At 37.7% G+C, this 25,447-nt stretch overlaps 1 protein-coding gene across 1 annotated transcript in view; it reads left to right on the forward strand.

Annotated features, from left to right (window-relative positions):
• The window catches only part of DIAPH2 (diaphanous related formin 2), a 940,956-nt gene that overhangs the window by 410,020 nt on the left and 505,489 nt on the right, over nucleotides 1-25,447 (forward strand). The window lies entirely within an intron of this gene.

A 25,447-nucleotide genomic window follows, 5' to 3' on the forward strand; every position in this document is an offset into this window, starting at 1 on the left:
TCACTGTACAGAAAATTGCATGTATGTCATCATCATAGTGACTCTGTTAATTAGATATTGTTATTATCATTTTATGGATGTAAAAGAGAAGAGGCCAACAGGTTAAATAGCTTGCTCAGGATCAGTGGGTAAGTGGTAAAGTTATCCTTTGTTCGGCACTGAATGTATGCTGGGCATTGTGCCAAGCATTTGATATATTTCATTTCATTGACTCCTACAGCAATCTTACGAGATCAGTACTAACATCCTCATTTTCCAAATAAGAAAACGGAGGCTTAGAGAGATTGCCACATGTCACATAGCTGGTAAGGGCAAAGTAGCAGAGCTGGGCTTCAGAACAATGTCTGTCTGTCATGACTCTAAAACCATTGCTCTTTCTAGTCTATTACTCTGCCTCCTGTGGGCAGACAGGTTTGGCTTGCTTTATCTCTGCATCGTCATCTGAGATCACAGGGCCACTGTGATGATTTCATCCAAAAAGTGCTTTATTCTAGAAATCTAACATATTATTAGAATTCTTGGTATGTCTGCTCCTATCTGTTTTAATTTCTAGGAAGAAACACTGCAGAGATTTGCTGTAGAAAGGCAGTCATTGTAGTTTTTTGTTTGTTGTTGAGCCATGCCATTTGCTTTGATTTTAAGAAGACTGGTAGTTTATGCTGTCATAATTGTGCCATTTCTTCCTCAGACTGTCTCTGAATCTCAGAGAACCAGTGTTTGTCATTTGAGCAGGTTGTGTCTATATGGAATTTCTGTTAACCTAAAAGTAAAAGACCTTTCAAAGTGAGAGGCAAACAAGTATTTATTTGAGATCACTAAGAATAGCTATTCTGGAAACACTGATTCAGGCAGAAGCTCAACTGGTGTTCCAGTTTGGAGACAAAGGCAATGAGTGTTTATGAGAAAAGGGGAGGGGAATATATGCATTAGTAGAGGAAGGCATTTCTATTGATACAGATAACAAACAAACATAGTGGTGTTAATTCTAAACAGTGTTTTTTGTTGTTTTTTGTTGTTTTGGCTATTTTGTTAATCCAGTAGTCATCAGTCCAGTAGTCATAATAATTGCTTTCTTATTATCTTTGCAAACAGGTCTTTTTCAAGGCACAAGGTTGCTTAAGCCAATCCAAAGGTTATTTTGCCCTGTTTTAACATCCTGAAGATTTAAGGCATGAGGTGTACAAGCCAGTTTCTCTGACATGGCAGCTCTGGTTCTGTTTTAAAGTGGCTCTGTTTATGTTATTGTTTACCGTTCCTTCATTTCATAGTGGAGGCTTGCATTACAGTTTACCTTATGTATATGTTTTAGATATGTTCACTTTCTATAGGACTAAGGTTTAGTCAGTTGATATAAGCTCTTCATTATCATGACACGCTCAGTATATTATTCTCAGTAAAAATCCTCTTGTGGTAAAATTTTTAGAAAACTGTTTTTAGAAAAATGTTTTCCTCTGTGCAACTAGCAAGTCTATAGTTCTGTGAGTGGAAATGCAGAGCTGAGCACATGTCTCCTGTCCTCCTTAGTCCGATGATTCTCTGTGCACTAGTCAGAATGAGGACAGCATTAAGCCAAAATGTGACTTAGTTCTCTCTTTTTTTTCAATTGGAAGTTTAAATTTAAATTATAAAAAAATCACACAAATATCTGACTCCTACTTAATAATTGAAGCTTTCTAGTTTTTTTCTGTATAACCCAAGTACAGTAGAATAGAACCATATTTTGAAGAATTAATCAATGTAGTAATTTATTCTACCCATTAAAACTGTGTAGTTTTTCCTTCATATTCCTTGGTAAATAAATAATGTAAATATGCAGAATGCTACTGTGGTATTTATTTCCTGGCAACATTAAAAACTTTAAGTCATGTTTTCACCTCTTTAGGGAATGTAAGAAGAGAAAGATTGTCGCTATAAGTGTCCCTTTACTATGCAACAAGTTTTCAACATGTGTTTATAGGAATGTATTACCTGGAATTTTTGTAGCATAAATAATATAAAGTTGTTTCTCTCTTTAAATTGGGTAATCCTGGTCTGGTTGGGAGAAATGAATTGCTTATAATTTAGAGATGGTAGTAAATTATGTCTAAATTCTTGAATTTGTGGGCTTAATCTTATCCATCATGACAAAACAACTGCTTAAGAAATCACATTATTATTAGATTGTGCTCTGGGAAGGTGAGTGAAGGAGTATCACCGAGTGCTGACCCTGCCAGGCTCCTTTTGTGCATGTAACACCCTGTGCTTCCATGCATTTCCCGTTTGCTGTATGTGGCTTCCTCTGAGCCTGTCTTGTCTCTTCCTCTTTTCGAGATCTCCCTTCCCTTTTCTAAGCTTCTATCTCTTACTGGTTTTCACATATTTGTATGTTTTACCCCTTGCATCCTTTGCCCCACCAATTTTGTGCCTGCTTTTTGTTGAGGCTTTTTTCTTTCCCTACCCCAGACTGCTTTCTTTCTCAATCAATGCCAGATACTCTATAATTTTCTCTCATTTCTTCGCCTTCTCAATCTAAACTCATTTTCTTAGTTATGATTGTAGTAGAAAACAATTTAACATACAATTTACTAGTATGCATGATTGGAATTGCGCTGCTTGGATGCATACAAGGCACAACTGGTGAGTAACTCACCTGGGTTATTGAAGTTAATGTTGCATTTATCCAGACCAATCAAATGTCTCAGTATCTGCCAGTAAGCAGGAAGTTCCTGGGTTGAAACAATTATTTCAGTTTCCAGCACCTAAAAGAGTGCTCGCACCCTCAGGAAGAAGAAAGATTATAATCACCAGTGTCTCCTTCTCCATCCCATCCCAGAAACATTGGCTTCAGTGATGCAAAAGTAACATCAATTTGCCATTCATCGGAGCTGTTTGCTATTTATGTCTAATTACCATGTAGCACATCGATAATGCATAACATTAAATATGTATCATCAGATTAACTTTGTTGTAAGCTCTAGTTGATTACAGTGCTCAGCTCCATCCATGCATAAATGTAGTTTGTTGCTCATGCAGCATGGTTGTCTCCTCATAACAACAAAACAACAAAAAACAATTAAGGACGCATTACTTTCCAGGGACTGGAATTAACACCAGTATTCTCTCTCCTAGTGTGGGTCAATAGGCTTTTCCTGCCAGATAACTAAACTCTATTAGTTGTCTGGCAGGATAAATGTCTTAGTAAAATAAAATAAAAATTAGCAAGATCAAGCTCAAGTTTTAAGGTTATTAATAAATAAAAATACTAACATCTCTTCTGTTTAAAAATATCTAAGTCTAAATTAGAAACTGAGTTTACAATGTGGAAGAAGTTGAAATGTCTGAAACTACTTACAGCACATAGAAACACTTAAAAGTAATCATATCCTGAAATTATTGAGGAGCTTTTAATAGATGCAGTTATGAATTAGTTCCAAATAAAGTGCACTAAATTTAGGTGATTTGTAGGGTCACTTCATCTTTGAAAATCTGCTTCAGGATAATTTAATTTGATCTATTGAGAGAAAAATCTAAGACCAGTTAGTGTTTTTAGGATATCAGTGGTAAAAATTAAATATTTGTAGACATACTTACATATAGAACATTGACAAAGAAATGAAACTAAGAGTTTCAAAAAGTTAATTAAAACCTTAAGGGAAAAATAAAAGTATGCTCTATTTTGGAACATTAGTGCTTATAAATGATTCTTAAATGCTGTGGAAATTCATGTTGGTAGGGAGTTTGTGGTCATATTCACAAAGTATATGCAGAAAAAATATGGTTAACAGAGACGGTAGTATAATAATGTTGCAGAATAACTTGCAAAGATACTTGTAAAGCAGGGATTGCTAACCAGGGGTTCACAGCCCCCTTTGGGGACTCGTTGGGAAAATTCCAGGGCTCCTGAATTTGGATGTGAACAATGCTGCATCTTATTTTCTTTAACTTGTAACTGATATTTCACATTCCATTTGATTAACAATGTGGGCAATATGCCAAAGAAATATTAACAGCATCTCTAACTTTGTCACTAATAGAAATAATAAATATTTTCATATCACATTAAATTTGTGGTAGATATCTTGAAATATTGTTTGTAGTCATTACTACTGCAAAATTATACTAGTTATTAAAGCTGCCACTAGATCTTATTTTTGAATGCTTTAATCAAGGAGCACATCCATGATTATCACAACTTATTTTTAATATGTTGATATATATTTCAGTATAATTGTTTTTATTTCTATGTATTTATTCTCTATGGAGAACGGACCTATAAACTGGTATAATGTGTTCATGGCACAAACAAAAAGGTTAGAAATTAGAACAGGAAAGTTTCCCAATCAAGATGGTAGGGATGAGTCATTCTCAACTTCAGTTCGCCCTCACAACTATCCATAGAAAGAACACCATTATAAAAACCCCAGACCTAGGGTTCATTCAAATGCACCCTCCTAAACTAGAGAGACCAAGACGGACTGCATTAGAAGGGTAAGAGGTTCAGCTACATTCTGACCATATTGCCCCTCCCCAGTCTGGCAGAGTGCTGCACCAGGAGGGCCTTCATAGGCCTATGGCTTCTCCAGTGGAAAGAGAGAACCCTAGGTGGACATCCAACTAGACCAACATTAGGAGATGCTTCCTGGAAGACCCACTCAGGTCTCACCTCATGGACATTCATTGGCAGAAACTGTGGAGCCTGACCATTGAGGATCAGAAATAGATGGAGAAATGGGGATGGGGCATAGAGAAACCATCACTAAGATATTGGCTGACCACATTACTGCTTTCAGGACTGCTTGAGAAGAGATCCCAGCCTATAGCTCTGCCCATCCTCAGAGCTACTTTGATGACCCCATCTAGCCAGGGAGCTCGGTTGGCAGTTCGACCTGATTCAAGTCCCCAGTCAATGGCTGTACCAGCCATGGAGCCTGTTCTACTGTCATCCCCAGACAGGGAGCTAATTTATAGTCCTTCACAAATGCTGATCATAGCCTGTAGTCTCACCTGGTCAAGAAGCCTGGCCAGAGAACCCAAGTAGGTGTGAAGTCCATCCTACAACCCTACCAAACTGTTGAGCATGCACTTTGGTCCTGCATAACCAAGAATCATGAACAGTGATTCTGGGCAGCCTCAGAGCCCAACCTACACTAACACCAAGACACAGAGTCCAGCCTATAGCATTTCCCAGGCAGTGAGCACAACCAGTTTTATGCCCAACTATGGACTATACCCTGTGGCTCTACCTGGGTACAGATGGAGGCCCCTCTTGACTAGAGAGCTCATCATTGTTCTTGCCCAACCGTGGAGCACATTCAGTGGCTTACCTGATTGTGAAGCCCAGTCAGAGGGCCAGCCCAACATCAGGGAAAAGCCTATGGCCCCAACTGAACATGGTCCAGCCAGCGGCACCATTCATTCAAGGAGCACAGCCTAAGGCCCACGCTGACCAAGAGAAATGATAGAACCCAGACCATACCCTGCCTAATGGCAGAGTCCAACCTGTGGTACTATCTGCCTGGGAGCACAGCCTGTGACCTTACCTGACCAGAGGTGATTGTAGAACCCACCTAGTAGCCTTGTCTTGACCAAGGAACACAGCCAGTAGCCCCCAGTGGCCTTGGGGGTCTACCCAGTGGCCCTGTTAGAATGCGGAACCCAGCCAACAGGTCCAGGCTAGAATGCGGAACCCACCCTGTCTGACCTCAGATAATAGGCAATGACCTCGTCATGATAATAATTCCTTCTTGTCCCCAGACACTACCAGTTGACACAGCCAGTACCCCAAGGTGAGTTGACAAGTGGAGATCTTTACATGCTGAAGCAAACATGTAAAATCTAGAAGAGTGAAACCACTTAATCAAATGTGCAGATACTATTTTAAGGAGTCAAAAATCACAAAGAATCAGGTAAAAATGGTACAACCAAGAAAAATAATAAAGACTAACACCTGACCCTAAAAATATGGAGATTTATGAATTTTCTGAAATAGAATTCAGAATACTCTTCTTAAAGAAGTTCGGTGAACTACAGGAACACACAAACAGCTAAACACAAATGGGAAAACAATGGATGAACAAAATGAGTTCAACAAACATATTGTAGCCATAAAAAAAAAGCCAAACAGAAATCCTAAAGTTGACTGAACTGAAGAATTCAATAGAGAGATTTAATATCACACTCTATTAAGCGGAAGAATGTCTGAATGAACTGAGTGATAGGTCTTTTTAAATTATCCAGTAAAATAAATAAAGAATAAACAAGTGAAGAAAGCCTTGAGGACCATCAACAAATTTCTCTCTCAAGAGAATAGTGCAGGCAAGGAGATTATGAGATGATATATAAAAATATTAAGAGAATAAAAAAACACCTGTCAACCAAGTCTACTACACATGGAAAAGCTGTCCTTCAAAAATGAAGAAAAGGTAAAGATTTTCTCAAAGAAAAGAAAGATTACCAGGAGACCTTTAGTACAAGAAAATTTACAAAGTATTGTTCACGTTGAAATGAAGAGACCACCAACTTACACCATACACAAAAATAAACTGAAAATGGATAAAGGACTTAAACATAATATGGGAAACCATAAAAATATTAGAGGAATCCACAGGCAGCAAAATCTCAGACAGAAGCCAAAGCAATTTCTTCACCAACACAGCTTCTAGGGCAATGGAAACTAAAGAGAAAATAAACAAATGGAACTACATCAAAATAAAAATCTTCTGCACAGCAAAAGAAACCATCAACAAAACAAGAAAGCCCACTGCATGGGAGAACATACTTGCCAATATTATCACTTATAAGGGTTTAATCTCCAACATTTGCAGGGAACTCATACAACTTAACAAAAGGAAGATAACCCAATAAAAAAATGGACAATGGGCCTAAATAGATACTTTTTAAAACAGGACATAAGGCCAAGAGACATATGAAAACATGCTCGAAGTCACTAATCATACAAGAAATGCAAATCAAAACGGCAGTAGGTACCATCTCACACCTGTCAGAATGGCTATCATCAACAAATCAATAAATGACAAATGCTGACAAGGAAGTGGAGAAAAAGGAACCCTCCTGCACTGCTGGTGGAAATGCAGACTGGTGCAGCCACTGTGGAGAACAGTATGGAGTTTCCTCAAAAAACTAAAAATGGAATTTCCATTTGACCCAGTGATCTCACTTCTAGGAATATACCCCAAGAAACTAGAAACACCAATCAGAAAGTATATATGCACCCCTGTGTTCATAGCAGCACAACTTACCATAGCTAAGATTTGGAAACAGCCTAAGTGCCCATCAGCAAATGAGTGGATTAAAAAACTGTGGTACATCTACACAATGGAATACTACACTGTGGTAAAAAAAGAAGGAATTCTTACCATTTGCAACAGCATGATGGAACTGGAGAGCATTATGATAAGCAAAATAAGCCAGTCAGAGAAAGATAAATATCACATGATCTCAGTCATTTGTGAATTATAATGAACAACATAAATTGATGAACAAAAACAGATCCAGAGACAGAGGAGCATCAATCAGACTGTCAAACCTCAGAAGGAAGGCAGGGGAGGGTGGGGGGTAAGGAGAAGAGATCAACCAAAGGACTTGTATACATGCATATAAGCCTAACCAATGGACACAGACACCAGGAGGGTGAGGGTATGAGTGGGAAGTGGGGTGGCAATGGGGGGATAAGGACACATATGCAATACCTTAATAAAAAAAATCATAACAACCTATGAATGTGTAAAACTTACTAGTAATGATAAATACCAGTATATATTCAAATTGAACTTTTTTAATATTGTAATGATGTTTAATTCACTTACAGCTCTAGTTTAAAAGTAAAAAAAATATATTAAAATTAACCATAACTACAACATTCTGTTATTAGGCCAGAGTATAAAAATGATGTAAATTATAATATCAATAACCAAAAATAACTTAAATTATGAGATGGGGGAGTAAAATTATAATGTGTTTATATACTATTGAATTTGTTTATCAATTTAAAATAGGATATTATAGCCCAACCGGTGTGGCTCAGTGGTTGAGCATCGACCTATGAACTAGTCAGGGCACATGCCAGGGTTGCAGGCTCAGTCCCCATTGGGGGGGCATGCAGGAGGCAGTCCATAGATGATTCTCTCTCATCATTGATGTTCCTATCTCTCTCTCCCTCTCCTTTCCTTTCTGAAATAAATAAAAAATATATTTTAAAAAAGAAGATGCTGTAAATATATTTTATGTATGCCTTAGGGTAATTGTAAAAGAAAAACATGTAAATTATGATATAGGAGTTAAAGCATACTGTCACAAAAAGTATTCAAATCACAAAGGATAAGAGTAATAGGAGAAGCAAGAAACAAAGAATCTACAAAACAGTCAGCAATTAGCAAAAGGCATTAAGAAATTTGTACCGTATTTTCTCATTTATAAGACTATTCCTAAAATTGTTAGACTGAAAATCGAGGGGCGTCTTATACAGGGAATCAGCCAAGGAGGGAGCCACGTGTGTGCATAGCTGCCCATACCTTGTTGAATAGGCTTTCTCCAATCATGAGCCTTATTGTTACTGACGTCAGCTGATGCTGTAATTGGAGGAGGAGGTGGAGAGTGCGCAATTCTAACAGAGAAGTTTACAGGAATACATACATCAAGGGGAAAATATATCTCAAATAAATAAGCAACCTCACTTTATATCTCAAGTAAGGAGAAAAAGAAGAAAAAAACTAAACCCGAAGTTAGTAGAGGACAGGACTAATAAAAATTAGAGCAGAAATAAATGAAATAGAGAACAGAGAAACAATAGAAAAGATGAACAAAACTTATAGTTGTTTTTTTCAAAAGATTAAATTGACAAGCCTTTAGCTACAATAACCAAGACAGAAAAGAGAGAGGACCCACATAAATAATATTATAAATGAAGAAGGGGACATTACAACTGATGCCACAGAAGTACAAAGGATCATAAGAGACTAGTATGAAACATTATATGCAAAATTATTAGACAACCTAAAAGAAATGGATAAATTTCTTGCAACATACAACCTACCAAGACTAAATCACTAGGAAATACAAAATATGAACAGATCAGTAATGACTAGGAGATTGAAGCAATAATGAAAAAACTTTCAACAAAGGAATGCCTAGGATCAGATGGTTTCACTGGTGAATTATATCAAACATTTAAAAAAGAATAAACACCAATCCATCTGAAACACTTCCAAAAAATTGAAGAGTAAGGAATACTCCCAAACTCATTATGAGATCAGCCTTACCAACACCAGATAAATACAAGAAAGAAAATTGCAGGCTATTATACTGGATGAATATAGATGCAAAATCCATCAACAACAACTAGAAAATTGAATTCAAGATTTTATTAAAAGGGTGATACACCACGATCAAATGACATTAATCTCTGATGGTTCAACATACATAAGTCAATAAATGGGATACATCACGGTAATAAGCTAAAACTCATATGATAATTGCAATAGATGCAGAAAAAGCCTTTGACAAAATTCAGCATCCATTCATGATAAAAGCTGATTATAGAAGGATATATCTCAACATATTAGTGGCCACATACGATAAACCCACAGCTAACATTATGCACATGCTAAAGAGTGGAAAGCTTTTCCTCTGAGACAGTGGTTCTCAACCTTGGCTGCACATTAGAATCACCTGGGAATCTGTTTCTTTGTTATGGGGTGGGGCCACAACATTAGTTACAAAGAAACAGAATTTCCGGAGGATGAGGCCCAGAAATCAGGATTTTAAAAAGATTCCCAGGGGATTCTCATGTGCAGCCAAGGTTGAGAACCACTGCAAAGATGAGGAGCAATAAATGGTGGCCACTGTTACCATCCTATTCAAACTAGTAGAAGTCCTACCCAGAGTATTCACGAAAGGAAAAGAAATAAAAGGCATCTGAATTAGAAAGGAAAAAATAATTTTTTCTCTGTTTGTAGATGACATGATTTATTATATAGAAAATCTAGATTTCATTGTATCACTGTTAGAACTAGTGAATTCCTAAAGTTATAGGATACAAGAATAAATACAAAAAAATCTGTGTTTCTGTACACTAACAACAAAATATCTATAAAAGAAATAAAGAAAACAGTTTCACAATAGCATAAAGAACAATAAAATACTTAGTAATAAATTTAATTATGGAGGTAAAATATCTGCACACTGTAAACTTTAAGATATTGTTGACAGGAATTGAAGAAGACAAAAATAAATGGAAAGATATTTCATATTTATGAATTTGAAGAATTACTTTGTTAAAATGTTCATACTACTTAGAACCATCTATAGATTCCAGACAAACTGTATCAAGATTCCACTGGCATTTTTTACAGAAATAGGGAAAATAATCCTAAAATTCAGATGGAACTACAAAGAACCATGAAAAGCCAAAACAATTTCAAGAGAGAATGAAAATGGAGTCATCATACTTCTTTATATCAAACTATATTTTAAAAACCTCTAGTAATTAAAGCAGTATTGCGCATAGAGCAAAGGAAAAGAATCAAGAGCCCAGAAATAAATCCACACATGTATGGTCTACTACTATTTCACAAAGGAGACAAGCATACTGAATGGCAAAAAGGATAGTCTCTTCAATAAATGGTGTTGGGAAACTGTATATTCAAATGAAAACAATGATACTGGACCCCTGTCTTATACCACTTACAGAAATTAACTTGAAATGGATTGAAGATTTAAAAGACCAGGAACCCTAAAATTCCTAGAAGGACTTGTATTGCATGTATATAAGCCTAACCAATGGACACAGACAATAGGGGGTGAGGGCATGAGTGGGGGCGGGGGTAAGAACACATATGTAATACCTTAATCAATAAAGAAATTAAAAGTTAAAAAAAATTCCTAGAAGGAAACACGGAAAAAGTTCCTTGACATTGGTCTTAGCAATGTGTTTTGTGTGTGTGTGTGTGTGTGTGTGTGTTTAATATGACACCAAAATAACAAGCAACAAAAGCAAAAGTAAACTACTGGGACTACATTAAACTGAAAGCCTTCTTTACAGCACGGAACATAACTATAACCAACAGAGTGAATAGGCAACCTACAGTATGGGAGAAAATATTTGCAAACTACTTATCTGTTAATCAGTTAATATCCAAAATATATAAGCAACTCATACAACTCAAGAGCAGAAAACCAAATAATCTGATTTAAAATGGGCAAAGGACTTGAATAGACATTTTTCCAAAGAAGATATGCCAGTGCCTAACAGGTACATGAAAAGGTGCTTGATATCACTCAAAGAAATGCAAATCTAAACTACAATGTGGTACCATTTTATATCTATTAGAATGGCTATTATAAAAAAGATGAGATAAGTGGTGACAAGGATGTGGAGAGAAGGAATCCTTGTATAATTGGTGGGACTGTAAATTGGTACAGCTACTATAGAAAACAATATGGCAATTTCTAAAAAAATTTAAATAGAACTACCATATGACCCTGGAATTCCACTTCTGGATATATTTCTGAAGGAAATAAAATCACTATATCAAAGAATTATCTACATGCTAATATTCATTGTAGCATTTTCTTACAGCAGCCAAGACATGGTAACAACAAATGGATAAAGAAGTGGTGTATACACACACACACTGCAACATGGAGCCATATAAAAGAAGGAAACCCTGTCATTTGTGATAACATGGATGAACCCTGAAGGCATTATTTTAAGTGAAAAATGTCAGAGAATGACAATGTATGATCTCATTTATATGTGGAATTAAAAATACAAATGAACTTATAAGAACAGAAAGTAGATTGATGGTTTGCAAGGGTGGGGGAAAGGGGAGAGAGAATACTGTATGAAAGTGGCTCAAGGATACAGCTTCCAGCTATACGATGAATAAGTTCTGGGATGTAACATACAACATGGTGACTGGAGTTAATAGTGCAGCATTGCATATTTGAAAGATTCTAAGAATAAATCTTAAAAGTCCTCACTAGAATAAAGAAAACAATTATATGACTCTGTGAGGTGATGAATGTGTAAACTAACGTTATGGTGGTAATCATTTTGCAATATATAAATTTATTAAGTCATCACATTGTATATCATAAACTTACACAATGTTATATATTGTTATATATGAATGAAACTGGAGAACATTTTTTAAAAAGAAAAGTTTCCCAGTTAAATGACTTAGAAGATTCATTTGAAAGGATCGGTGCTTGCCAGTAGTTAGTGGGGAGGACGGGATGAATACTAGTAGGCAGAGCAGAGATAATTTTTAGGGCAGTGAAACTATTCTGTATGATATTAGAATGATGGATATATGTTCATACACTCTACAACAAGAAGAGTGAACCCTAATGTAAAACTATGGTCATTGGGCAATATTGACATGTCAGTGTAGGTTCATTAATTGTTAACCAATGTACCACTCTCTAGTTGGGGATGTTGAGAGATGCTATCCATGTATAGGGGCAGGAGATATATGGGAACTCTTTGTACTTGCTGCTCAATTTTGCTATGAACTGAATACTGCTCTAAAAAAATAAAGGCTAGGGTAAGCTGTAGTTAGATTGTCTTCCTGGAACAAGTAGAACTTGAGCTGGACTTTGAAGCACTATTAAGATTCAGTTAGAGATGAATAGGAACAGGGACCGATGGGCAAAGGCAGGGGCACGTAAAATAAAATATTCGTATTCTGGAATAGCTCAGAAGTCATGTACAGTGGCACTAATGAGAAAGCATATAAAAATTGATTGGGGTCATATTGTAGAGGCATAGAAATCACAAATTAATGAACCATAACATGTTTTCTTTGGCCTTTGTAGTGCTTAGATGGTGGAATTTAAATGTCACATACTGCCCCGTTTGCCACAGGCCCTGCCATCCCCCAGGGCATTTTGCCCACTCTGAATCATTCCTCGCCCCTATAAGCATCATACTTGCTGATCCCCAATGGACAACTTGGACACCAAGTGGCTGAGTTTGAACATGGACAAACATGCGTTTAGGAAGATTACTGTAGCTGCAGTATGCCAGTTGGCTTGGTGAAAAGAGATTGGAGATAGGGAGATAATTGTAATTTCAAGTATAATTATAATGAAGCATTAAAATATATTTGGGGATAGAGGAAAAAAGTGAAGGTGGGTGAATGAGAGCTTAAAAAACGACTAATTGAAAAATCTTGGCGATATATTGAATGGTTGTACTATTCACAAAAAGCGGCAAATCAGGTGGGAGAGAAAATCATTACTGGGCAGAGGAGAAATATTTTATGGATACATTATCTTAGGGTATGTATTGGAAGTGAGAATAGAGAATAGGAGTAAAAATAAGAATATTTGGAGTCATTTGCAAATAAGTGATTGTTGGAGTATAAAGACCAAAGAAATTCTTGAGGTTGATTGTGAAAAAAGTAACAGATGGAAGGTGGACTACATCACTGGAGACCACACAGCGTGAGGGGATGGGTGGTGGCAGACAAATCAGAATAAAGGAGCCAACTTCAGGGAGGTGCCAGATACAGGTATGTCACAAAAGCCAGCGCAGAGGTTTAAGGAGGGATGAATGAGAGAATGAGATCAGGGTAAATGCTACTTTTCATATTCTGAATTACAGTGAGTTAGTTTAAATAGTTATTTTTATGTAGTTCTTTTTAAAAAGAAACTATGCAACATGCCAGACACCTGTATTCCTTAAACAAATATTCTATTTATTGTTTTTGGTATCTGTCTCCCTTTTTTAAAAAAATATGTTTTTAATTGATTTTTAAAATATGTGTTTTTTAATTGATTTTTATTGAGAGAGAGAGAAACATAGATGAGAGAGAAACATTGATTGGCTGCCTCCTGCACACCCTCTCCTGGAGATCGAGCCAGCAACCTGGGCATGTGCCTTGACCGGTAATTGAACCAGCACCTTCTGGGTGCATGGGATGCCCAAACAACAGAGCCACACTGGCCAGGGCTGCCTCCCTTATTTTTAAGGGACAGCTGCATCTACTGGTCATGTAACTGTCTAGTGCCCTATTTTCTGCTCCCCCTCAATCTTCTTCAGTTTTTCTGACCTTTCCTTTCTCCTTGTCTCCCTCCCTCTCTCTCTCTCATCCCTCCTTCCTTTTTTAAAAACAATTTTAACTTCCCTTTTTTCCTTTCTCTCATTTTAAATAATTTTTAAATAAAAGACATTAATCTTTCTTAATAATAACCCCTTGGTGAAATACAGCTCTAGGACAGTGGTTCTCAACCTTCCTAATGCCGCGACCCTTTAATACAGTTCCTCATGTTGTGGTGACCCCCGATTTCATTGTTACAAATTGCACATAATTAAAGCATAGTGATTAATCACAAAAACAATATGTAATTATATATGTGTTTTCCGATGGTCTTAGGTGACCCCTGTGAAAGGGTAGTTCGACCCCCAAAGGGGTCGCGACCCAACCGCTGCAGTCTAGGGCATTTCCCTCATAGCTGGACACTACAGAAATAGCTCCATAGATGTGTTTCTGCAATACCTGCCTGGGAATTGTCCAGCTTGCGCTCCCCCACCCTGTTAATTTCCACTTACAGTGGCGCTATTACTTTTCTGAAACACTTTCAAGTATTCAGCACTGAACCCAATGTGTGTGGTCTGCCAGTAGCCACAGCAGTATGTTTTTCGAAATGTTATTTTACATCTCAAAATAGATTTATATGATCTCTATAATTTATTACTGGGTTCTGACAAAATGATGAGAATGAAGCAAAGGTCATTGAATCCATTCCCTTGATTCCAGACAAGGCTACTCCTAAGTCATCAAAGATAGATGGGTATCTATCGATTCTGCAGGGAAAAAAGATTCTTCAACTTCCCTCAATTAACCAGTTCTAGAGTATAATTATTCTTATAGTCAGGAAGTTCATGCATGTGTAATAGTAGAGCTCGTTTTTGTCTCCTCTATCCATCTTTGTAATCATTGATCTATTTGCACGGCTATCGACCATCTGTATTTTATGCAGGCTGTGAGTCTGCATGTGTTCATGCACTAGAAGAATACAAGTATATCAATTAAGGCTATAATGGCATTAGTATTGTAGAATTTGGAAACATTTTTTCTCTTAAATAACAACTCATATTCACAACGCTCGTTTTCATAATTCTCTAGGGAACATGAAACATTAGCAATGACAGCAGCAATCATAAAACATTTCTTGCCCATTTCTCATCATGATGGAATAAATAGTTATTTTGTGGCAAGCGTACTGCTGTCTAAAAGTACTTTTATCCATGAGCTGCTGTTCTTTTTCATCTTTTGCTTCTAACTGGTTGAGTGATTTTATTTTTCTGTGACTTTTCTGCACTGAAGTTTTCTTTCACCCGTGTTTGCTACTTTCAGTCTGTTGTTCAGATCAGACCTCTTCCAAGCAAATGTGATGGCTGCTTATTTTTATCCCCTCTGTTTTTTGTGGATTTGTACTATTTTATTTGTCACCATCACTGCTTGTGGTGTTGTCCACCATAATACCACACATTTAACAAAGACAGGAAAGGCAGTTTTGAACAATACATTTTTCTTGTACTAATGGAGTTATTAAAAACATTTTAAAAATGCAAAAAAATTACCAACTTGCACTTTGAACAAAACATAAGTCTTATTAGTAGTTGCGCAAGATGTGGCCTCAGAAGATCATATTTTATACCGTCTGATAGACTTTAAGCCATGGTAATACTTCATTAAAATTCTGGTTCTTTCATACTCTACAGATTTATTGGGTCCATTGAAGAGAGGTGATGTTTTGGGTAGACCAGGAATTCCTTTGCAATTATATAACTTTGAAAGTGCCCTCATTTTCCTCACATAGACTTCCAGAACCCTGAACTAGGAAATTAAAAGCAAGGTTAGACTCAAACTCCTACTCGAACTTGTAGTTGTGTTACTACCTCTGGACAAAATGCAGCAGTCCCTGAGCCCCCCAAAATAGGCTCCAAATCCCTCAATGAAACAAACTGAGACGGAGAACAACTACATCGTCTTTTTCTACTATCTTCCTACTCTTTTTTCTATTATATAAATTTGATTTGAATCTAAAGATCATTGGTTAGTCATGTAAATTATAAGTTCTTTGTAATTGATTATATCTGTAAAACCACTTCCTCTCTGATATGTACTAGTCAGGAAGTAAACTAATCAAAACGTCCCTTTCTATATACAAGGAATAAGTATTTACTTACCATATGGTTTTTACAAAGTTCCATTATAATTCTAGATCTCCTGTGTCAAGTAGAAATGTGCCTAGTCTCAAATCTATTAAAGTCATATGATACTTACAGTATTATTTAACATAAGATACTATAGTTAACATGCTATGGCATATTTTAACACAGTATAATATAGATACAACATGATGGATTTTTTAAAAAGATGCATTTTTATTAATTTTAGAAAGAAAGGAAGGGAGAGGGGGAGAGAAACATTAATGATGAGAGAGAATCATTGATTGGCTGCCTCCTGCATGCCCCCTACTGGAGATCGAGCCTGCAACCCTGGTATGTGTCCTGACTGGGAATCAAATGGGCGACCTCTTGGTGCATGGGTCGACACTCAACCACTGTGCAACACTGGCTGGGCACATGATAGATATCTTACCTAATTTCTTTAAAACATTTTAGAGAAGCAATCAGGAAGGAATGCACAATGGAGTCTGATACTTTTTATTTATTAAGCTCAGTAGTAGGCACATAGAGTCATTGTCTTATGTATAGTTTTGTATGTCTTAAATATTACACAATATATAAATTTTATAAAGTATTTGACAGGTACTTAAGGCAGGGTTCCTCATCTTTGGCAGGATTGACATTTTGGAACCAGTAATACTTTTTTTGTGGAGTGCTGTCCTGTTCATTGCAGGGTGTTTAGCAGTATCCTTGGCCTCTACCCACTAGGTGCCAGTAGCAGCCTCTCATAACCAGTTGTGACAACCCAAAATGCCTTCAGACAGTGACAAATGTTCCCTCGCAGGCAAAAGTGTCCCTGGCTGATTACCACTGGCTTCAGAATTACTTTTATTTCTGAAATATAAGTAGTAAAGTTTCAGAATCTAATAAGCTTCCAAGCATTTGCTTTTATTTTCTGTGTTAGAAACTTCGGGACAGAGGTTTTGGACATTTGATTAATATAGGCAAAAACAAGACAAAACGATTCCATGTGTTTACAAAATCTCTTTCCCAGAAACATAAAGTAGTTAAGTTTAAACTGCAAATACCCCTCGTCAAGCATTATTGAAAATATAGACCATAATTATTTTTCAATTGGGAATACAGACAGTAGTGTGAGTTGATTTTTTCCTTAATCATATAGTAGGTGGTTTTCTTTATATAAACAATTTAGTAATGTTCATCAATTTACTTTATGTCATTTTAAGAACCTTATGTTTATTATTTTTGATATGTCATTTAGGTAAGTCAAGTAATATAGGGAGAACTTCCAGTTTGGGTTCAGAAAGCTGGGTCTGAATCCCAGCTCTGCCATTTACTAACCATGTGAACCTCTAGCACGGTGTTAGTCACAGGGTAGGCACAAAACAAATGTCTCTGGGAATGAGTGAGATCCATTCAGTTAGGGCTGGTATTTTTTAGATATTTTCTTTAAAACTTTTAGTTGAATAGTCAGCACTCAGTTTTCTATGTTAATGGAAAGCATTATCAGCAGGGCGACAATTCTCTTGGGGCTTCTTTCTTTCTCTACACTGTCTAGAATCCCAGAAATAGAGATATCAAGTAGGGACAAAGGAATAGTAGAACAGTCTAGGAATAGTCTCCTGTTTTTGAGAGGATAATTCAGAAACCTCTCTTCTACCTCTGTGGCACTTTACATCGCATCCCTTATTTTGTATTTCTGTTCATTTGCATGCTGCAAAGGGAAATGTATCATCTTCCAAGTGGGCAAATATACTTGAATTACCACAAAAGTAGTCAGTGGAGGTGACTTTGGGGGATTTGATAGGTGAGAATGAGGACTCTCCAGTGTTACTAAAACCTTTTAATATTTTTAGTGTTTTGTATGTTTTTAATATTCCACTTGAATAAGTGAAATAGAACATTACCCACCAATTGTTTTCCACAATTTTTAATGTGTTATTGAATTTGTTATGTTACTCATGTCTTCTTGTTAGTGTTGTGAAATTTAGTTTTTAATGTTTATACTATTACTAAGCATGAAATAAGGCTATCATAATTTGAGGTTCTTTTTTGGGGAAAGTGTTTAAATTTTTTATTGTTGAAAGTATTACATAGGTCTCCTTTCCCCCCATCATAATTTGAGGTTCTTAGAAAAAATGGTCAGAAAATATTTCAGGTAGATAACTGATATTTCTATATTTTATTTGTTTAGGATTGTTTTATTTTAGTATGTTTAATATTAGAGTCATATATTTTACATTTACATCATTTAGAATATGTGAAATCATGGATTTATAAAATTATTAACATCTATTATGAATGAAATTGATATTTTAGTTTGAGTATTAGTAAATAGTATTTTGTCCAAATCAAAATACTGAGAATAAGGACGTGACTTTGTCTAAAGTCTTGGTGATAGGTGAGCTTGTCATATTAAAGAGTTAATCAGAAATGGTGTGATCCATTCTGACTAATTAGTTATAATATTTACATTGGGTATTTGTTCTAAAGGCTCACAAAAGATAATTAATATGTAGGGGCTAATAAACTTATCTGACAGTGCTAAAGTGTGGCTTCAGCAGTGTTTATGATTGACCAGAAATAGGAAGATGGGTTTGCTGTATGACATGCAGGAATGGGGACACTTGTGAGATGGGTGTAACCTATAGAGGTCTGGCTTTACATGAAAGATTGCAAGCAGGATAACCTCTTAGAAATGGTAGAAAGAAGCCCTGGCTGGTTTGGCTCTGTGGATAGAGCATTGGCCTGCGGACTGAAGGGTCCCAGGTTCAATTTCGGCCAAGTGCACATGCCCGGGTTGTAGGCTTGATCCCCAGTAGGAGGTGTGCAGGAGGCAGCCGATCAATGATTCTCTCTCATCATTGATGTTTCAATCTCTCTTCTTCTACCTTCCTCTCTGAAATCAATAAAAAAGTATTAAAAAAAAGAAATGGAAGAAAACATATGGATAAGAGCAGATATGATTCCTGGTAGAATACTTTAAAGATCTTTTTCTTTGTCTTCCATTCATGGGAACCTGTCGTCTCTACGAGGTATTTGCTAAGGTATGACCATTCTCTTCCAAACTACTCACTGTACTCAAATTTAATTTTGTCTTTGTATCTTGATCATAGAATTAGAGACCATCAAAAGTTAAGGCTGAAATAAAATGTATAAATTATCTTATTCATTTTCCTTATTTCATGGAAAGAGAAACTGGCTTAAAGAAGTTTCTGTCACACAGCCAACATGGGATCACAACTCAGTCCATATAAAGCCCAGTTCGTGGATTTCTTTTTTTACCCCTATTGTTTGACTTCTGTTTTCTCTGATGTAGTATGCAGCTGGTGACTAGGTTCTGGAGTTCCCTGTTGGACAGGAATAAAAAAGTGGCCACAGAGTGTTTCCTAATTAAACAGCGTGTAAAATGTCTATCATCGGAAATCATAGTAGAAATTAAATTATCCTTTTGAAATATCTTCTTCCAGTATTAGAAGACATTATAAATGTCTTTCTTGACATTCATTATTGTTTGTGTTGTGAAATATATAATTAGGTGCCAAGAAATAGACTTAATTTTACTTAATGCAATACAAGGGCCATTGGATTCCATCTCTGAATTAATAAGTAGCACTTTAGTAAAATGAAAGTGTAGTTCAAATAGTAATAAGACCATCATTTGTTTTATCCACTATGAAGGATGGAGAGTGATAGGTCTTTTTAATGAAATTAAGTCTTACAGCTTTGTGAGAAAAACAAGAGAAAATATTTTGGGCTTCATTTTATAATTTCTCTTTAATGCTTATAGCCGAACAGAGTTGGAAGATTAGTTGCTTCTCAGGAAAAGCAAATAAGGTATCTGCTTTCTTCTTGAGAGCTATGAGTAATTGCTACATCATCTCTTTGGAGTTTCTACTCTTCAGTGTGTGTGTGTGTGTGTGTGTGTGTGTGTGTTGTTGTTGTTGTTTTTTCTCTTAAAATACCATTAGCATTGTGTTTGGATTTCAGATTGTGCGGTTTGGGGAAGTCACTTGTCTTAGCCTTAAATTTTTTGCCTATAAAAGTGGTGGGGTAGCCCTGGCCAGTGCGGCTCAGTTGATTGGGTATTGTACTGTGCACCAGAAGGTTGCAGTCATTTGATTCTCAGTCACGGCACATGCCTGGATTGCGGGCTTGATTCCCTGTAGGGGATGTACAGGAGTCAGCTGATCCATGCTTTGTTCTCACATTTATGTTTCTCTCTCTCCCTCTCCCTTTCACTCTGTCTAAAAATCAATTTTATATACTGTAGGGGATCACTAGTTAACCTCAAAGGTTTGGTGAATTTCTGCAAGTTTTGAATAATCTGTACCTGACTTCCCTTTGCTTTTCTCCACGGCTTTGCACATGTCCTTCCATCCTGTAGGTGTTGTTAATTTCCTTCTAAACGCAAAGCTCACTACTTTCTATACCATCCTGAAATACTCCTTGAAATATTCCCTACTTTGTATACCATTGTGATGATTGTCTCTGCTCTTTATCTATTCATATGTACTATGTTGTTCATAGCTTTTTGGAATAGTTTTTGAAAATAGATCTTTGCATATGATGCTGACATTTTGATCTGTACATAAGTGTTCTGTTCTAGTTATTTTATTATAAAGCATTTTTTTTGAAGTAGGAAGGGAGATAATTTTTTATAATATATGTTTTTGTTGATTTTTAGGGGGGGGGAGTGAGAGGGATAGAGATAGAAACATTCATGAGAGAGAAACATCATCAATTGGCTGCCTCCTGCATGTCCCCCATTGGGGATTGAGCCCACAACCCAGGTGTGTGCCCTGACAGGGAATTGAATCATGACTTCTTGGTTCATAGATCAATGCTCAACCACTGAACCACACTGGTTGGGCTGTTTTAGTCATTTCTTAAGTTCTTTCAGAACCAGTCAGATACATGTTATAGTGTTCTATTTGAGAAATATTATATCATACTAGAGGCCCGGTGCACGGATTCGTGCTCCAGTGGGGCCCTTGGTGTGGCCTGCGGGGATCAGCCGAAACCGGCAGTCCAGCGCTGCCTACTTTTCTTGCCTGCCGCTCCTGCTCATCGTGGCTCTGCTGCACCTGTCGCCACTGCCACTTGGTACGCTCACTGCCGCTCCGCTATGGTCTCTGGGCTGAGGTGGCCAGCTGTGAGTCCTGCGTCTGGTGCCTGTTGGTCAGCTGAGTGGCACTCCCGCTGTGGGAGCATACTGACCACCAGGGGGAATCTCCTGCATTGAGCGTCAGCTCCCTGGTGGTCAGTGCGCATCATAGCTCCCGGTTGACCGCTTGACCAGTCACTTAGGCTATTATATATAGACTAGGGGCCCGGTGCACAAAATTCATGCACTGGGTGGGGGGGGGGAGTGTCCCTCAGCCCAGCCTGCCCCCTCTCACATACTGGGAGCCCTCAGGCGTTGACCCCCATCACCCTCCGATCGCCTGATCGGCCCCTTGCCCAGGCCTGACGCCTCCGCCAGAGGTGTCAGGCTTGGACAGGGGACCCCCATCTCCCCCCGATCACTGGCTCTGGCCCCCGCCCAGGCCTGAGGCCTCTGGCCCAGGAATCATGCCTGGGCAGGGGACCCCCATCTCCCTCTGATCACTTGCTCCACCCCCACCCAAGCCTGACGCCTCTGACCCAGGCTTCAGGCCTGGGCAAGGGGACCATCATATCCCCCCAATCCCCGGCTCCGCCCCCCGCCCAGGCCTGATGCCTCGGCCAGAGGAGTTGACCCTCATCACCCTCCGATCACCAATCACCGGATCGGCCCCTTGACCAGGCCTGAGGCCTCCGGCAGAGGTGTCAGGCCTGGGCAGGGGACCCCCAGCTCCCCGCGGTTGCAGGCTCCGCCCCTGCCCAGGCCTGACACCTCTGGCCTAGGCGTCCGGCCCGGGCAGCGGGGACCTGCAGTGGCAGCGGGGGGTGCCGTGATCGTGGGCTTCGCTTTAGGCCCAGGCAAGGGACCCCTAGCTCCTGGGACTGCCAGCTTCAACCGTGCCCAGCTCCCATCGCTGGCTCGACCCCTACTTCCTGCTATCACTGGCCAGGGCGGCAAAGGCGCCTGATTCTCCTATCATGGCTGGGGGGCAGGGCAAAGGCGGCCCCAGGGCCGCCTTTGCCCTGCCCCCTAGCTCTTAGCTCCCCCCTGGGTTTCCGATCACTGTCAGTGGCAGGGGGCTTCTTCCTGCTTTCCCTTTTGCCTCCCTGCATTGTGCCTACATATGCAAATTAGCCGCTATCTTGTTGGCAGTTAACTGCCAATCTTAGTTGGCAGTTAAATGCCAATCTTAGTTGGCAGTTAACTGCCAATTTTAGTTGGCAGTTAACTGCCAATCTTAGATTGGCAGTTAACTGCCAATCTTAGTTGGCAGTTAATTTGCATATAGCCCTGATTAGCCAATGAACACGGTATCGCCGTACGCCAATTACCATTTTTCTCTTTTATTAGTGTAGATGATTTGGTGGTATTTTAAACTAGAGATTGTGAAATTGTTAGACTGACCGTTTCTGTAGGCTGTATTGAGGGGTGAGCAGTCCATGCTAAGTTTAATGTCAAATTTATGGATTACCCCTTCTTGACTGTTTATGTCTGTGTTATCTCTCAAGGAACTCTGAAAATTACTAGAGCCACCCCAATTTCCTTTAGTGAACTACAAGTCTTTATGAAAATAAGCACAGTGATTCCACACAGTATCAAAACAATGCTTATATAGAGTCATTATTAGTGGTAGGTATTTCTGCTGGCCCTAAACATTCCTGTCATAGATTATTCTGCTCTGAAAGATCTTTAGCACCAAGAGGAGAAAACTATACAGTTTCTCTGAGCCTCAACTGCCTATTTTGGGGAGTGTGTTTCCGCCACCGGAATATTGGTGGTCTCTATTCGCCAAGGTGCATGCAAGCAGTGTTTTTGACACTGGATCCAAAGGGAGCAGCCACTAGGTCCAGTTTATGTATGTTTTATGTTGCATATAATTTGTAAAATCAAAATTGTGACTACCTCTAGATGAAGATAGTTTCTGTTGGTGATGAACAGTATCACACATAGGGAAGCTTTTGTTATTGGTTCCTGTAAATCCATGAAAACCATCTGAACTCATATAAAGACAGCAGATACTGCATGGGATGTATATGATGGGAAGGTATCCTTCCCCATTGGACAGGGGACATACCAAAGGTCTCGAGAAGACTTTAACTTATCTAACAGGAGTTTGGGAATGTTTCCCAAATATCTTCCTTAGATCCTGTACATATGGATTCCCCTTATTTGATCTTATGCCCAGGTTTCCTCAGAAGGATAAACAGGTCAGGTGTCAATAACAGGGCCAATCTCAGAGGATAGGCCATTAGTTGATGATGGAGTGAGTAGCCATATAGGGGTGACTTGTTGGAGTGGGGCTGCATCTTCAGTGAAGCCAAGATTCCCCAAAGTGATAAATTCTTTCTAAGCAACAAAACACAAGTCATGGGATAACAAATGTATTTGGTTACCCAATAATGATATATTGTCTTATATATATGATAATTAAAGCTCATTTTATTTTTTTGGAACTTGGCATTGGTGTATATTTCAGATTCTGTCTGCATCTAATCTAATTCATTGCTCTTATTTGATGGTAGAGTAGTTGCAAAATTTGTTCAATGAATGTTTATAAATAAACATTAACACATGTCGCTAGTTGGGAAAACAATCAATTTTTGAGGATTGCAGGGAAACTGTTATGGCTTTATATCTGTTAGAAACTTGGTGCCCCAGGCCAAATGTACATTCTGAGCTATTTTCATAGATAACTTGAATACTGCTTTGAGGGGGAAATATTTCAAACAAAATTTGTGATTTGTTGTAGGATTTATTCAATTTTTGTTTGACTAATTATTTTTAGTTTATGGTACAAATGAATATGTAAGACTGTGTCTTACCTCATCTGTTTAAACTAAATTGACAATTCTTTATGGGATATTTGAAAAGGGGCCACAAAACATTAACAATTATTTTTTTCTTAAAAAAAAGTCTGAAATAGTTGAGTTTAAGCATTGGGGATTATTGCTTAGCCTGTAGAGGAAAAGGAAACAGAAGAGTATGTCTAGACATTGCAAATGTGAAGGGTCATTATCACGATGATGATGACCAGCTGAAAAATGGCCCTGACTGGCTCAACAGAAGAAATCAATATTGAATTGAATCAGATGAATAGAAGACTAAGTCCAAACTATAAAGTTTTAAGGCAACAATGTGAACTCTCACAGGATGATCAAGAATACCTGAGGGCAAAAGAATACATTCTGTTTTACAAAGAGATCATTTGGGATACTTCGCTAATATGTGGCTGTATGTGTATAGTTCAAAATATAGCATTAGTAAAATGTAACCATGTATGCCCACATCCCCAGTGTCTATAAAGCCTATTGTTTACCCTTTCTGCCAAGAAGAAACCACTATTCTGAATCTTGGGCTCATCATCCCCATGCTTTGCTTTATAATTTTATCACATATGGATATATACCTAAAATATATATTTAGCTTTTGCCTCTTTTTAAATTCTGTATGAGTGTAATCATATTGCATACATGTTCTATTATTAAATTATTCACTATTTTGGAGATTAATTTATTTTCATGTATGTAGGTTCCCCCCCCCATTATTGCTGTAGTAGAGTGTTCTATAGTATGAATATTTCATGATTTATTTACCCCAGAAGTGAGATTGCTAGATCATATAGCAGTTATATTTGTAATTTTTTGAGGAACTTCCATGCTGTCTCACATGGTGGCTTATATAGTGCCATTTTATATTCCTACCAACAATGTATGTGATTTCAAATTTCCCCACATTCTTGCCAATGCTTTTTTTTAATAATAGCTATCTTAACAGGTGTGAGGTGATATTTCATTGTAGGTTTAATTTGCATGTCCTTGATCAATTAGTAATATTGAGCATCTTTTTATGTACCTGTTGGCCATTTGTATGTCTTCTTTGGAGAAATATCTATTCAAGTCCTTTGTTCATTTTTAAAACTGAGGTATTTGGCTTTTTACTGCTGCATTGTAGGAGTTTCTTATATGCAGGGTGGGGCAAAATTAGGCTTCCAGTTGTTTGTATAGAAAATAGTACAATAATTAATAAATAATAATACAATAATAAACTTGTGTTTTGCATACTCACAACTGTAAACCTACTTTTGCCCCACTCAGTATTTTTGAGAACAAGCCTTTATCAGATATATGGTTTGCAAATATTTTCTTTCATTCTGTTTTTTGTCTTTTCTGTTGATTGTT

Source organism: Myotis nattereri, assembly GCF_964212035.1.
Source record: "Myotis nattereri genome assembly, chromosome: X".
Taxonomy (NCBI): Eukaryota; Metazoa; Chordata; class Mammalia; order Chiroptera; family Vespertilionidae; genus Myotis; species Myotis nattereri.